Source organism: Candoia aspera, chromosome 8, assembly GCF_035149785.1.
Source record: "Candoia aspera isolate rCanAsp1 chromosome 8, rCanAsp1.hap2, whole genome shotgun sequence".
NCBI classification, from domain to species: Eukaryota; Metazoa; Chordata; class Lepidosauria; order Squamata; family Boidae; genus Candoia; species Candoia aspera.
The window spans coordinates 12,338,566-12,352,698 of record NC_086160.1 but is presented as its reverse complement, the minus strand read 5'-3'; the positions used below and the strand labels follow the sequence as shown (position 1 = coordinate 12,352,698).

Genomic DNA, 14,133 nt, shown 5'->3' with positions numbered 1-14,133 from the left:
CATCTTGAGGGAGGTAACAGAAGGCTGGATCAGGTGCTTAACTCATCTTTAAGAGAGGAGGTGGTCCTGCCTGCTTTGAAGAAACAGGTGGGATGCTCCCTTCTCAAGAAGCCATTACTCAACCCAGCAATAGTAGGTAAATATTGTCCTATCTTCAACCTTCCATTTTTAGAGAAAGTTGTTAAAAAGGTGGTAGATCTGCAGTTACAGACAGCCATGGAAGAAATTTTAGTTGTAATTGTTAATGGTTATGTTGTTAATACTGTTTCCCACCCTTTTTTTTTCTTTTAATCTTACTATTGAAAGATAGGAATATAAGCCTCTCAGAGTCCTTTTAGCCTAGAACAGCTTAAAAATCCAAGTTAGCAAGCAAGTTAATATCTTCCAAGTTGATATCTATGAAACCTTACTGAGAGCTTCCAGCCAGTTCCAGGAGACCATAAGCTTCCTTATCAGAGCAGAAAATTATCTGGCTTCCTGTCTTAAGCTTCAGCTTCCACTGAGAAACACAGGCATGAAATTGAACAAGATGAAAAAGCAGACATTTAAAAACAAGTGAAGTATACAGAATGGTATGGGTTTATTCCCTTTTGAAACAGAGAAGAAAGAACTGCTTTAATCAATTTATTAAAAGGGGTTAAAAAGAAAGAGATGCACAAACCAGACCTCTATTGCTACAGGTGGCTTGTATTAGTCAAGATTTGTAGGCAAGGCATATGGAGTGGCTTCATTGCAGGAACTTCTGGAGAACTTTCCACCTGAATATTATAGTCTAGGTGTCCATGGCAACTCAAAACGACACCCTTATCCATTCCTCCCCCATTTTGTTTCATATGTAAAATGTCTAAAATCTCATGAGATTTCCACATGGGATCTCCCAAGCTGTCAAGGCTGAGATTGCTATATTCATGATTTTGGTGATTTTCAAATCAGCAAATAAGTAAAATGTACTACTTTTAATTTACATGTATGTTTTTGTACCAGGAAATCTTCCATATTTCTAGATGGCCCCAATTTGCCTTTGTAGTTATTGCAATGGCACCATCCAATTTCAGTCATAAAGTGAAGGAATGGGACTCAAAAATAGGGCTTCAATTAATTGAGAAATGCAGTGTTCGGCTGTGGCTTTCAGAGGATCCCTTTCTCCTTATGCTATATAATTCTAAAATTCTCTGATTGAGAGTTGACTGCTAGCCCTGAATGAGTAGGAAAGACTACTGGTAGTATATGATGCCAAAAACTCAAGTCAGTCTAACTGATGTTTTCATCAATTCATACCTCAGAGTGAAGCTGCATGTTCTGGTTTTTTAAAACATCCCTCTCCATTTTGTTTTTTAAACAGCCAAATTTTCTATTAAAGGGATTTGTTAACTCTGGCATTGAACCCAATGGGACCTGAATATCCTCTGTTCTTTCTATACTCGGTTGAATTCATGTTGCAATTAAACATACCTTTTATGTATTTTTCTTTAAAAAAACATGAAATAATCCTCAAGACTCTGAGGGCTTAACCAGAGCAGCTTAACCTTTCCATTTTAGTGATTTTCTTGCTCAAAATCTTACCAGTTCTTATTTTCCTACTATGACATCTGTGTCTTTTCACCCAGGCTGATGGGTGAATGCAGTGACTGGAGATAGTTTAACCCAAACAAATTTTCTCCTCTCACTTCTTAGTAATTGCAATCTTCGTTGACATTTTCCAGGTCAGATTAAGATTCATGGAAGTGAGTTTCCAAATGCCATTGATTTTTCTGTTATCAGAGCTTGTAGTTGATAATTATGCAAAAAATGGCTATCTTTGAGCATCACAATAAATTATTGCTTCTGATAAGCATGATATGTGAGCATAGCATCCAGAGTAAATCATGTCCCAAGCCTGGGGTAATTAGATAGTAACTCCCCAAATGTAGAGAACCTAGAAGACATTGGCCATCAAAGTGAGGGGATGGGAAAGGTGGTACTGTACAGGTGGCATTATATGCATTATTACATCATCATGCAAAGGAACAGAAGTATGTCCCAATGTGACTGATGCAAATCACATAATTTGCATCCAGTGTGTGATGATGTCCTGATACACATGATGTGATCATGGCTTCTAATGGACTTCCATGAATGGAGATACATGGAAATCACAAGTCAGAGTCCCAGACCTTACAACACTCAGAGCTGAGAAACAGCAGAAGTTCTCCTCTCAAAATGCTGTGGTCCTTGAACAGGACCCCAAAATGTTAATATGAAACTGATTCATTTTAGCGTAATACAGCTTTCACAGAACTGAGTAGTTCAAGTACTAGTTGAATGGTAAGCAACAATCATCAAATAAATATTACAAACCAATTTGTATTTCCTAGAAGTATAATAATTCACATTAATCTATAATTTTTTATTAAAATATGTACATTTCAAGCTAATACAAACAGTACACTATAGGAAATGCTGGGAGCAGGTGGATGTCAAAAAAACCAAGATGGCGGCTCCAATTGTGCCACTGAAGCCCTGCCCCTCTTTTACGTGGACTGTGCACACATCACACTTACAAAAGAGGCAGGGCCTTGGTTACAAGGGGCAGGACTCTGATCACTCCTCCCACGCCTCACAGCAAATTTCATCCTTCCAACAAAACTTCATTTTATACTAGCCACATACCAAGTTCATTGGACAACTCTGGATGAAAGAGTTCAATTCCTGTTTAATTAATTCTTGATTTATGTTAACTGTGGATATTGCAAATCTCAATATTACTGCTAACAAGAGGAGGTGATTTAGGATGTCTGTGCTAAATCCATTCACACTGACTGACACAATAAACAAGTAACGTAAGTCAGAAACAGATAAGAATTCATTGTCTTGATATGAGTAAGATGGGAAAATCTGAAAGAAGCAACGTACGAATAACGAAAATAAACAAGAACAGAGAAACAAGAAAGATGATGAATTCAAGAAAAATGATTAAATGAATTGGATCTTTTCCCCACAGAGGCTAGATGCCTAAAGTATTGAGCTGCTTGTAACGGACACCACTTTCCCCCTGTCCTTCCTTATGACTAACCTTTGAATTTAAAGTCCCTAGCAGGAGCTGTCTGTTTTGTTCATATAACTGCTAATGCTGGATCCCCTTGGATCATGTAAACAATGGCTATTAGAAACCCTATAAGGAAGCCTTGGCCCTGGATGAAACCTTAGCATAGAGAAGATTTAAATTTATTCCTTAGACTAACCCTGCCAAGTACCAAATTATGGACTGGAATCAACTAGTCTTTGGAATGAAAACACTTCCATGTTGGCAGCACAGACTCCCTCTCTCTTTTTATAAAGAACTTCCTATGACTAACAGAATTAATGTTACAATAAAACATTGATTTACAGGCTAAATCCAACCAGGATGGTTAACAGAAATGTACTGAATTTCTGATTCATGTTAACTGGAATTTATAGCCAGTGCAGGGATGGGAGACACATTTTGGCCACAACTGGAAGGCAACGGGTATCTGATTTTTCCAAATGTCTGTTAAATACAAATGTACATAATTTACATAAAATGTACTCACTTCACATACATTTATGTAGTACAGTATACATAATTTATCCATTTGACATAAATTTATATAGTATTTATATAAATTGTCCGGACTATTCTCGAAACAACAGACTTCTTCATTATTTGGGGGTGAAGCCTAAGTGAGATTTTGCCCGTTATACTTGAAATCCAGTGAATGGGATAAATTATATAATATAAATATAAATGGGATAAATAAATAAATTCAATAATTTATTATGCCAATCTCTAAAGATCACACACTACTTTAAAACACAGAAATGATAAATCTTTTACTTAGAGAATGTTATGAAAAACAAGAAATGCTCAAATATGTGTCACCCTAAAATAGACAAAATCAAAATTATCTCAAAAAGAAGTATCAGCGCAATAGAGGTCCATAATGACATGACGTGACGAATTTCAGAATTTTCAAGACAATACAACACTGGAGAGCTCCGGGCACAGTATCTGAGAACCTTCAATGTTCAGAAAAAGTGTCTAATTTAGCAGTATAAACTCCATGGCCATCATCAAAGAAATATATTTATACTGACATAAACACAATTTAATCCTATATAAACACTGAACATTCAAAGGAACAGTTTTATTTTCTTATTTGACATGAGCTTTGCAGAGTTGTAATTCATGCCTATCCACTGTTTTTTTAGAAAGTGTGTTAAGATGGAAAATAAATGGAACTCAATTGCTTCTTCCATGAAGATGATTATGGAAAACCTAGGCATGCATGGTTCTTACAATGCCACTTATGTGCCATTTCCTTTTTAATGTACTGACTGTCTTTCATAACATTATTGGAAAAGTACTGGTGAGCTCCATATTTAGTGAACTCCGTAAGTTCAAAGAATACAGAAGAAATTAATCTAAGGGTGACTTTCAAGTAAATTTGAAAGTCTAAATTTACTAGATACAGTACTAGCAAAGACACTTTTTGTGTGTGTGTCAGAAGCACCTACCAAGGCACTTCTGTACTGAGAAGATTTGCCGGTGACATCACTGTTGCCCGGGGGACGCCTGAGGGGGCTCCTTTCATGTCCCTGTTATTTTCCCACCCAAGTAGTACCTATTTATCTACTTGCATTTGCATGCTTTCAAACTGCTAGGTTAGCAGGAGCTGGGACAAGTTGACGGGAGCTTACTCCGTCACACGGCTTGTGCTCGGATTTTGAACTGCCGAGCTGCCGACCTTAATGGTCCTCTGACTCAGCATCTTAACCACTGAGCCACTGCGGCCCCTAGCAAAGGCACTAATTTACTGAGACCCTTGTTTGAAGGCCTACTTCAAGGAAACTTTTTATTATCTGATACAGAGAAACAATAGATCTGGGTTCTTTGATGGCTGTACATACTACATTTCTATAATGCTTTAAATCTACTTAGCCCCTACTTTTTTCTAATTCTGACACCAGGAGAAAGTTGACTTAAAAAAAATTCTAAGGATAACAAGCATGAGGTTTCTCTCTCATGATATAGCTTATACCGCCCTGTCATTGCCATTTAAGATTCCATGGCATCCTTGCCAATTGTATATTTTTATCCTATTTTATTATAACATACATTTCCAGTGAAAAGTTCTTGAAAGTTTGTACATACATTTTCAAAACTAAATTATAAAGACAGCCTGCCCCTATGTTGAAATCAAAAAAAGTACTGTTATGGGTCAGATTTACCTATAGTAAACATGGAGTTGGCAACAAGGTGCCCTCCTCCCTGGATCAATGCTTAAGCACCCACTAGGCAATTTTCTCTTTGTGCAATTAAATGAAGCATATTGACTTCCAGGTGCAATGGGGAGAAAAAAAAATCTGTCTAAAATTGGCTGGAACCCTAACCCTGTTCCTCCAGATGTCCTAAGTGGTCCTCCATGTTTTATTCCCTCCTGTCCTATTTGCACCAGGATCAAAAACCTTCACTTACCAAAATCAGTTCATATCAATGACTGTATTATTCTAGAGGCATGCGGGGGGGGGGGGGGGGGGAGGAAGGACTGATTCACATTAATATATTCTTGTACTGGGGGGAAAATCAGTTGCCAAAATACTTCTCTGGGGAAGGAAGTAATCCTTAGAACAGGAAGAACCCACCCTGCTTCAGACAATTTTGGGCAGGAGATACTTTCCCACCTCCCATTCAACTGAGTTTTGAATAGGAGAAAAAAAGCTCTCTGTCCCTTCCTCTCTCCCTTGTGAGTGTCTGTCTGTCATCTCTCTTATTGTGTCTGTTTCTCTAACTTTCTCCCCTTGCAACTAAACATCCACCAACTTCTTTTTTTCTGCTATGTTCTCCTGACACTGCCGTCATCTCATCTTCAACTCATACCTCAGGCATCTTGAAATCATTCTTGCAGTAGTTCTTCTAGTGTGAGAGTTGTTTTCCCCTTTAAAAGGGCAACAGACTATGGATGCAATCTAACCAGCTTCTCCAACCATTCAGTTGGTGCAGGTGCCTCTTGGGGTGGCATCTACTGCCCCCTTTAGGTTGGTGCAGCCATGCCTCCTCCCTTCCGGTCCCTGGGCATGGTATTCCAGGGCCACTCTGCTTTGGGCAGTGGGAGTGCCGAGTTCTTTCAAAGGGGGTACTCTCAGCTGCATCAACCAGTACTTTGAGCTTAGTAGTACTGGTGGCAGGTGGGGACCTGCACGGGGAAGCAGTAGAGAAGACACCTCTCTGCTGCTTCACATCACAGCTCTTCCCACATCTGTCACAAGCTGTTCAGGCTGATTTGGAACAAGGGTTTAGCACTCTTCTGGAAGAGCACACCCCATGCACAGATGATTGGTTGACATTCAGGCTCCTTTTCAATGAATGAGAGCAAAACATTTGTGCAAAAAGAGAACCGATTTTGACAGATGCCAAAGCCACCAGGGTCTAGCCATTTATCAAAAGTCACTATGCCTCAACCTCAGACTGAGTGGATGATTTCCCGCTGACTGGTGACATTTGGTGGAAAGAGAGAAAAACAAAGCCAGGGAAATCTATCAACCATCCTTAACATGCCCTGTGTACCAAGGATAGCACCATCTGCTGGCATTATGACTATGGCAGGACAGAGACTGCTGGTTCAAGGACTGGTAGATAAGCAAGCACTTTAACCTGAGGAACAGCCCTGTGTGTCTGTTCTGCCTTTCCTGACTTTCTTACACTGTGTGCCTGCCAGTATACAGTACACAGCATTTCTGTGTCTCTTTTGGCTTCACATCTCTCGGTAAGCCAACAATGTGGTCTGCTTGACTACACCTTCTGCAAACCCAGCCATTCTGGTGTGTAAACTATGCCATGTGGCTTAACATGTGCAAATCCAGCCAATTAATGTTGATTCAATCAACCAGGATTAAGCAAAATATGTTGTAGTGTTTAGATGGGAATCCTATTTCTAGACCTGAAAAGCTTTTTGCAACTTACTGTAGTTCTGCAAAATGGCTGCACCAACATTTTTTAAGAGCATGCTTATGTAACCAGCTAAGTCCAACTGGACTGGTGAAAAGGAACGTCTTATCACATGTAACAGAAATACAAACACTGTTTCTATTCTGATTCAGGTTAACCGGAATTGGCGGCCACTCCAATTTTGGGAGAGGAGATGTTGGTCAAATATACATTCTATTAACCAGCTGGCTTGGCTTAGTCTTCAGAATATGTATCTAAAAGCCAAATGTGTGTCAGCCCTTCAAGGTAGGCCAGGATGAGAAAGAGACATTGTAGGGATTCCAGAAATGCTAGTTAATTGTTGTAGGGTAAATTAACAGAATATTGAAAGCATGGCCATATTTCTCTCTGTCCCATTTTATACTAAACAATATCAAGTTAGGGTTATTTTTGAGTTTTTTCTCACACTTCTTTCTATCTTGCACAGTGTAACCTCGTTTCCAAGTCCCTCCCTAATAGCTCACTCCTTCCTTCCTCCCTTAATGGCTCTAAATGTCTTTACACTGCCTATCCCTGTGCAAAACCCTGGTTCAGAATGACATAGCAACAAGCTGAAACAAGCCTCATGTGCTCCCTACTTGTTCTGTGTAGTTCAGAAGAAGAGTTTAAATTATTTTGCTTCTTCTTTGGGTTAATTCCACTTGTTGTGTTGTTCAGATTTTGCACTGTAAAGATTAACTGTGGTTAGTTTAAACAAGCCAATTTAGGTTCAAGGTTCTTTTCTTTTAAGCTAAATATTGTTTAATTACTTGCAATTGTTCGAAAACATGCCAATGTGGGTAGATTAATAGGGACCGCTTCGGCGGGCGGGTAACGGTGTTCCATGTAGTCATGCCGGCCACATGACCACGGAAGTGTCTACGGACAAACGCCAGCTCTTCGGCTTTGAAACAGAGATGAGCACTGCCCCCTAGAGTCGGACACGACTGGACTTAATCTCAAGGGAAGCCTTTGCCTTTACCTATGACTCAAAATACTGTTAACTTAAAGTGAAGCAAAATTTATTCTACTCCCTGAATCATGGTTTAGCGTATCATGCAAATGGCCTAAAAATCCAGCTATTTGCATCACAATATTTTAGTGGGAAAATGTGGCAATCCCTGCCTTAAAATCAGTTAGGTTTATAAAGATTCATCTTGGGCCAGTTTGCATCCAGCTCTTATCATTAGTCATTCACTTGACTAATTGCAGCAAACAAGAGACAAAGGCACGTGTGGTGTGTCAATGAGTACCCATTAGGCTACACCCACAATGTGATCTGCCTTCAACTACATCCTGTAGCCATTACTCCTCCAAGTCAAGGATGTTTGTGGAGGGGAGGGGGAGTGAGTCAAAGAAGTCAACATGGCATTGTGATTGTGTGGTCCCACCTTCAATCCTGACTTCTCTCTCTCTCTCTCTCTCTCTCTCTCTCTCTCACACACACACACACACACACACACCAAAGACAGCCTGCTCAAAGTGCTATAAATGTAGACATCTGCTTCTCCACATAAACTTCTTGCCCTTGATTGGGACAACACAACATAAAAGATACTAATGGAAATTATGTTAGATCAGAGAAAAAGCACTGTTAAGTAATTTAAGCTATTTAAATTTATTTATTTATCTATTTAAATAATTTAAGCTGTTCCTTGAATTCAGTCTATGGTAAAATAATCTAACAATGTAGTTCGCTGAAAAAGTTACTTTTCTATGTGAAAAATACAAAGAAATGCAACCTTTCCTTCTACACGCAAACACACAAGAGGGTGCCCATTCAATTTTCATGTATTTTACTTTCATCTTGGAACTCATATGAAGCTGCGTGTAGAAATTAATATTTTAATAGTATTAGAGCTTGCTGCGGACATTGTCTCAGACATAAAATGTCTTTCTTGGTCTTGCTTATTTATAAATAGTCGTACAGTCCTCAGGAAGAAGTGGTATCTGCAAAATGCATCTTCAGCTCATTTACTAGTAACACCAAGAATAATAATGCAGATGTTTAAAGTTCTCTTTCTGAACTTCCTCTTCAGCATTTTCTGCCTACCTACTCTCATTGTGAATGTATGCCATTTCTAATCTGATAGGCCATACTGTTTCAGCAAGGAATGCTTCTCAGAACAGCCTAGTATAATTTTCTGTTCTTGGGAAGAACTATCGAGTGGATAGAGCACACAGAGATTCTTTTTTGAAGAGTTTTAAATCGTATCATTTGGGGCATGTTTTTCCCAGGTGGATGTACAGACATTACTCGGTACAGAATCTGAATTTAATGTAATACTGAACACCTTCCTAATTCCAACACATTTGATTTTTCATTTTGAATTCTGAAAAGTTTTCTTGTGTCATGAATACAGTGGCTGTTACGATCACTCTGAATTTCTTTTATTGTAAATGTTGATGAAGCTAATCAGAACTAGATTCCGAAACTGTTCCTGAAAAACTTTCAAAATGAGACGGACTATGCATTAATATAAGTTAAGGAACGGCTTTACTTTTGATTATTTCCCAATCATGTCACAACCACATTTTTTAAAAAAGTGTCAGATCTGTGCCTTTTCTTCCAAAAATCAAAATCAGAAAATAATCTTTACTCCGTCCAACAGACTAAATAAACAAGATTGCAGCCATGTGAGAGTTAAAAGGTTAAGACCGGCTCTTTTGTGGTGACATAACACAGGCGTTTTAGGCAATCCGGAGTGTGCAGAGACATGATAATTCGCTGGGTGGAGACTGAAAGTTGGGCAGTGACTAGGGGACAGGTCTGGGCTACTGATCTACCAGAAAACAGCCTGAAAGAGGAAAGAACACACATATGCTACTTGGAATGTATGACGCAAACCACGGCCTTGAAACAAAGAACAGGAAAGAGCACTGGTGGCTCGGCTGTAAAGAAAGCACACAGAAACATTCAGCTGACCCTTCCTGACCCTTGCGCTCATGTGCAGTTGGGAAGGGGTGGATGGGTTCTACAACAAACACACACACACACACACACACACACACACACACACAAACAGAGCATTTGGTCAATGAATATGAATATAAACAGCCATCCCTATACAGGACATCAGCAAAACTGAGTTAGTATCCACATTAGGCAAAATAACCACAACTTATTTTCTTCTCTCAACCAAGCTGCTCAAAATATTTAATGTGCATTTTCAGAGACCTTTTAAAAACATTATAAAATAATGAATGAGCCGTGATTATGCTGTCAGAATGCAGAGCTTGATGCGAGTTACATTTTTTCAAATAATTAGAGCATTATTTTATGCTACGGTCTACCTTAATACTTCAGTTCAGACAAACCTATTCAGTACAAGACAAAAGAATCCTGTTCTCTATTGATATACCACGGTTATAGTATATTATGGAGTAAATAGGCAAAAACACCATCAGCTTGGTGGCTGTCTAAACACGTCAATGTACTTTTCTTAGCAGCAAGATAGGAGCCGTCTGCCACTGCCAACTTCTGGACGTTTTCTGACTTCCCATCTACTGTATAGACCCGGGATCTCATGGTGTACTAACCAGATCTGATGATGCTTAGTTTCTGGGGGATCAGCCAAGGGCAGCTAAGTGCTGAAAATTTATGTATACATCTATATCCAAGGCATATTCTAGGAAGACAATGCCAAAACACATCTTGAAACATTAAGCTAAGCCTTGGTTTATCATGATGTGAATGAGCCACAGAATATACTGTTATCTATATACTGATATGACATACTGATCCATCTTCTCTCCCTTGTTCCAAGTTGTGTCTGAAGAGTTCAGAAACTTTTGCTTCTGATTTTTATTAACTGATGCTTGTGATTTTGTCCAATGAACTATGGTTCATCTTAATACAGTTGTTTGAAATAAGCCATAACTCAAACACTAGTTATGAAGCTGGCTATGTTCAAACAAAGCATAATTAGGATTAACCACTGTTTAGGAGCAAATACCACTCTAAATTCACTTGACTTACAGTACATTCCTGTCACAATAAACCATAGATCACCATGTCTACAATAACACAGGAGTATTTTAAAAGATGATTCCTACATTTTGCATTGTTTTTATGATATTCATGTTTAACAGTTACAACCTTAAGCAAAACTGGTCATACAGTCTTCTCCACTTTGCATTCGCTAACGTGATACCAGGCAACAAAGTTTTCAACCCCCCATCTTCACCACTATAGACTACTAGTTAAGTCACACTTTCTCAGCTACTCAGAAGTTTAAACATCTAAGCTTAGGCGGACCCAACTCCTAACTAATAATCATAAGGAGAAACTCTGTCCATCATGCAATCTTCTATATGTTTATTTGGAATGAAGTCACACTGAGTTAAATACAGCTTACCCCAAAGTAAATATATGCATAGTATTGTAACCTTTGATTAATATGTTTGCCTCTTTTGTCAAAGAAATGTCCCAGTCTTTTCTAACCTGTTGCCCTGTAGATTACACTTCTCCTTAATCTGGACAACAGTGGCCTAGCAATTATAACTGAAATGGCGGGGTCTGTCGTACAATATATACACAGGAAAGGAAAACAGACTCTTCTTTACATAGCAGGTCACAATGTTAGTTCTGACTACTTGAAAAAAAAGGCATAAGATCAGAAGAATCAGCTTTCTTTATTAATCACTCTTACTCTCCAAGTTTATTTTTATGTCAAGTTTCTTTATCAGTGTAACATTCAGTAAAAGCAAAGGACAGAAATCTGTTTGAAACTGCTGATTCACATTGGGTGGCAGACAAGAGCTTGGGTGATCATCTGAAAGTGTTAGTGCAACACAAGCACAGACTAAATATGTAATTGCCTTACGCCTAGATACAGTGGTAACGTTAGATTGATATAACCTAATTTTGATCAAGTCTGTCATTAAGCATTGGTCAAGCTCTTAAGAAAACTTCGAAAAATACTGTGATGTAGAGAACAAAGTTATACTACACCAAAATAAAAGTCTACAAATTAAAAACTATGACTCAGTCTGCTAATGACTTCACTTTAATACAAAGTTTACATTTTCCCAGAAACTGAAAAAAATTGAGCCTAGTGTGAACTATGACATTTCCCATCTTTGCAACTGTATAAGCAGCAGAACTTAGCTGACAATTAACTGTCAAAAGATAATAATTTAGAAGATAGTGAATTTTTCCCTCTTGGCACAAATTTCTGCATCTCGGAGAGAACAAATTTGAAGTATGTTGCCTGGAAGTTTTAATTTCTTCAAGAACTGGGATTCTTAATTATGTTCAAAAGACAGCATATCAGTACAAACCCTGCCTCTCACAAGCATTCAAGGTAAGCAGTGTCCTCAAACACATGGAAAGCAACATTTGGAAAAAAAGATGCCAAATACTGATGTCTTTCCCAATTATGTACTGTGTTTAAATGAGACATTCTACTATTCACACACCACTCCGACTCTTCTGAGGATGTTATATAAATATTATTGCCATTTTAATACAAATTAATACAGATCATAAATATAGGTGTGTGTATACGCATATTGTGTGTGTGTGTGTGTGTGTGTGTGTGTTAAAGACCAGGGGCAACATAAAACAGTAATAGACTGTCTCCATATCAAGACATAAGTGTTCTGAAGCTAGGCAACTAAAGTAGACTGAGGGAATCATATTTTTATCAAACACACCGACACACATTCTAAATAGAGGAATCTTAAAAGGATGTGCCACATGCCATATCAACAGACATTTGTATTTAGGAATACAATAGGGATACTGCGAATTCAGAGTAGCAACAACCAAAGGGTCTTCTCATGTCGTGGGTATAGAGTCCAGCCAGCAGGATGGAGATTGTTGAGGGAACAAAAGCTGGAACTCCTGACCTATGGTTTAAATGGACTTCTCCCAGGTTGCTTTGATAGGGAATTGAAAGGGTCACTGAGTGTCAAGAAAGCAGATCACCAATGAGGGGAAAACCTCACAAAGGCACATGCAGCAATATCTTCCCCCTCCTCTCCCCACCCCCGTCCTCAGCACAGAGAATATCCCACGAGTTAGGTGCCAAAATGGTCAAATCCAGCCTTGCCCGGCTCCGAGCGTCCTTTTGTAAAAAGCCTCGCAAACAACGCTGGCATTTGGGCTTTTGTTAGATGCCTCTCCTTTCACCTCGCCGCCGCTCCAAACTGACAGGCTCTTGTTTCCGAAGCAGAGGAAGAAAAGCGAGTACAAAGGAGACTTCCCGAACCCTAAAAACGTGTCTCCCCCCCACCCACCCAGCCAATCGCAGAGGAGGAGATTCCTGGGAATGCCACAACGGAGCGTCCCTTCAGCCGCGGATCCGGTAATCCCAGGGGGCGAGTCTTCTTTCCTCCCATTCCTCCCACTGCTTCGCCCCCCCCCCCGCCCCGCCGCACGCTTCCACCGGCTCCGGGAGAGAGATCTCCCCGCTCCGACACACACACACACACACACTCTCTCTCTTTTGCAGCTGCAAAGATTTTCCCGGGAAGTGGCGAAAGGCACTTTTGTCCTGGCTGGCGCGTTCCCAGCCCCAAGTCCACGTAGGAAGAGCGCGCCCCGACCTCTTCCTCGCGGAGCCACCTCGGCACCCTCTCCAGCCCCCGCCCGCCCCGCCGCGCTGCCCAGACGCTCCGAGTCCCCCCCGCCGCCCCGCAGCAGACACGTCGCGCCTTCCCCGCAGCAGCCCCGCTCCCTCCCCTCCGCCTCTTCGTCTTCCTCGGCGCGACTTACTTCGACTTGTCAAGCCCGGCGGTCCGCGCGACGCCACCGCCGGCGGCCCCCGAGAGGACGCAGAAGTTGCGGCTTCACTTCGGGGCCGCTGTGCCCGCGGGGGTCGGATGGGGGTCGCCGCTTGTTGCGGCTCGCGAGCCCCCGAGGCGCTCTCCGCTCCCCTCGGGCTTCCCCCACCCCCCCGCTCCGGCCGCTTCTGCGCTTCTCGCGGCGGCGGCGGCGACGGCGGCAGCAGCAGCAGCGGCAGCGGGCGGCCACCTCCGTCGCCCCGGCCACCTCCGGCTCGCCTGCCGAGCTTCCCCCGCCCGGGCTCCTGGCACTAGGCAGCGCTGTCACATGACGCCGGCGCTGCTCGCTGGCCCGCTCGCTCCCTCGCTCTGCCAGGCTCCCTCGGCCGGCGGGGTAACTAAAAGGGCGGGGAGGGAGGGCGGGGGAGGGGGCAGGGTCG

At 41.1% G+C, this 14,133-nt stretch overlaps 1 protein-coding gene across 2 annotated transcripts in view; it reads right to left on the bottom strand.

Annotated features, from left to right (window-relative positions):
• KLF3 (KLF transcription factor 3) overlaps window positions 1-13,871 on the bottom strand; it is a 174,395-nt gene extending 160,524 nt beyond the window's left edge. For both annotated transcript variants that reach the window (XR_010068443.1, XM_063310772.1), the window contains exon 1: window positions 13,686-13,871. The gene's annotated coding sequence lies outside the window, so the exon portion shown is untranslated. The remainder of the gene's footprint in view (window positions 1-13,685) is intronic.
• Between the last annotated feature and the right edge of the window lie 262 nt (window positions 13,872-14,133).